The 2,845-nt window shown below is 47.9% G+C and overlaps 1 protein-coding gene across 1 annotated transcript in view; it reads left to right on the top strand.

Annotated features, from left to right (window-relative positions):
• LOC106457683 (PH and SEC7 domain-containing protein 3-like) overlaps positions 1 to 2,845 on the top strand; it is a 25,770-nt gene that overhangs the window by 2,551 nt on the left and 20,374 nt on the right. The gene's annotated exons all lie outside the window — the stretch shown is intronic.

Below are 2,845 nucleotides of genomic sequence, written 5' to 3'. Positions count from 1 at the left end.
ACTCACGTATTTGTCGTGCGTGGAGACCTGTGAAGGGGAGGAGAGGATCCTGGTGGTTGAGTGGTGTCTGGGGCACTGCAACACACCACTTTGGCCTTGAATTCCTGTAGTCGGGTGGCCTTGGGGTGGCCCCCCCAGGGTCAATCCGCTGGTCCACTTGGGCTAGGGTCAACTGAGTACCAGTGTTGGGTGTTCTCAACAGGTGTTGTGGACATCGTGTCTGATGCTGGTGTTTGGGTATAGTGCTTACGAAACCCTGGCGATGCTGCAGTGTCCTTGTTTGACATTGTAGTGTGTCCCCTTGTAGGACTCCATGGCAGGTGGGGGTCAGTGGACACTGAAACTTTTTTCTTAATTATGGATCCCCCTAATCTAAATGAAAAAATAGTAAAAACTCCGCTTATTGGTAAACGACCACGTCTAGAAGATACTGCACAACCATCTCCACCACAAGGTGGCCCTGTACCTCGCTTTCTGATCTTACATTCACTATCTGATAAATCTTTTGGGCAAATGCACCCCTTTTTTATTCAGAAGGGCTTAGAGGAGCTTGCTGGCTCTCCAAAGTCAGTTAAGAAACTCCGTTTTGGAGACGTCTTGGTCAAAACATCCACAGCTAAGCACAGTGAACTCCTCTTGAATTCAAGGGCCATTGGGGATATACCTATTGAGGTTACTCCCCATGCTTCCTTGAATTCAGCATGAGGAGTTATTGTTCAGAGGGACTTGAGGTCTATCCCCGAGTCAGAGATCCTTGCTGGTCTCTCCAGCCAAGGAGTTTCAGCTGTTCGACAGATCTCCACTCGTAAGGATGGTATTATGGTGCCGACCACAGTTCTTATTTTGACATTTTCATCACCACGTCCACTGGCCACTGTTAAGGCAGGTTATTTGAACTGTAAGGTACAGCCCTATATTGCCAAACCTCACTGATGTTTTCAGTGCCAGCAGTTCAGTCATTCAATGACATCTTGTCATGGTTCTATGACGTGCGCTCGTTGTGGTGGCAAGGACCACGATGCCTATGAATGTAAACTGGACCCGCACTGTGTTAATTATAGTGGTTCCCACCCCTCTTACTTTAGGTCTTGCCCTAAGTGGGTGAAGGAGAAAGAGTTACAGCATTTGAAGACCGTTCACAACATTTCCTATCCAGAGGCTCAGAAGCTATTGTTCCATACTCCTTCTCGGACATATGCCACTGCACTACTCTCCACTGCTACAGTGGGAGTGCAGACGGACCTTTCCGTGCCTCCATCTGAGTCTTTTTTTTACGCCATGTTAGAGGTCTTCTGCCCTACATGGTTGATAGGTCTACGTCAACTCCAATCTCTGTCCCCACTATTCCTTCCAGTGACTGCCTGGGTCAACCTCCTCAGGCACCAACCTCTGGTGTCTGTATGAGTCCTCCTTTGGCCCCTAAAAGCAGGACAATCATTCGATCACGTCCTTAGTCGTTGGATTCTCACACTGATGACAGAGATCTGCCCACTTGATCAAGGGCAGGATCCATGGAGGTCAATCAACCTCCCTCTAGTAAAGAAAAATGACGTGGTCGTAAACCGAAGGGTTCCCCACCCTGTTCTCCTAAACATACATAACAATAGCCACTTTGATACAGTGGAACTGTCAAGGTTTTCATTCTAATCTCGATGACATTAAGGCCTTGATTGACTCTTATCATCCCGTGTGTCTATCCTTGAAGGAAACATTCCTGAAATCTGCCGATACAATCACTTTTTGGCAGTTTTCTCTGTACCGGAATGACAGGTTGTGTGATGGGTGGCACTGCTGGTCGACCAGCATGTGCCCTTCTTATCTGTGTCCCTCGATACATCTTTGGAGGCTATAGCCATCCGTGTTTCCTTGGGTTGTACCATCACTGTTTGTTCTCTCTATCTGTCTCCTGGGGAGACTTATAATCAATCAGATCTTGATGCTCTCATTGACCTGTTGCCATCTCCCTTTTTACTTCTGGGAGACTTTAATGGACACAACCCCCTTTGGGGTGGTGCTGATATTGATGGGAGGGGTCGTTCCATTGAGTGTATGCTCTTGGATCACAACCTTTCTCTCTTCAATACTGGTACATATACTTATTTTCATGCATCTAGTCAGTCTTTTACTGCCATTGATCTCTCGATTTGCTCCCCTTCACTTTTCACTCATTTTTTCTTGGATGGTCGACTGTGACCCACAGGGCAGTGATCATCTTCCTATCATTATGAGGGAGGTTGGCCATGGTTGATGCCATCCGACCCGAGTGCCACAGTGGAAGCTGGACCAGGCTAACTGGCCATCTTTCACCTCTCTCTCTGAACTTGATCCTGCCTTCGTCTGTCTGCCATCAGTAGACGACTGTGTGGTTGCAGTAACTGACTGTATTGTCCAGGCGGCTGCTCATTTTATCCTAAGACCTCGACACGTTTTCCACGGTATCCTTGTCCATGGTGGAGTCCTGCCTACCAGAGGGCACGGAAGGCTCAAAAACGGGCCTGGGATACCTTCCAACGATATCCCTCTATTTCTAACCGCATTGTTTATCAGTGGGCCCGTGCCCATGCTCGGCAGGTTCAACGTCAGTGCCAAAAGGAATCTTGGATTAAATTCACTACTAGCATCTCTTCTACCACCAGTTCCAAAACTATATGGTACAAGATTTGGAAAGTTTCTGGGAGGTATGCTTCCCATCCCCTTTCCATCTTGCTTTCCAATGGCCAGGAAGTTGCTGATGCTCTCAGCCGCAGCTTTTCTCGTGCTTCTAGCACTTCTGTTTCTTCTCCTGCCTTCTTGACCATCAAGTATCGGGCAGAGCTATCACCTCTTTCCTTTCGGGCTGATTGTC

Source organism: Limulus polyphemus, unplaced genomic scaffold (genome assembly GCF_000517525.1).
Source record: "Limulus polyphemus unplaced genomic scaffold, Limulus_polyphemus-2.1.2 Scaffold18, whole genome shotgun sequence".
Taxonomy (NCBI): domain Eukaryota; kingdom Metazoa; phylum Arthropoda; class Merostomata; order Xiphosura; family Limulidae; genus Limulus; species Limulus polyphemus.
The sequence above is the reverse complement of the archived record's forward strand: the minus strand, read 5'-3'. Positions and strand labels throughout refer to the sequence as shown.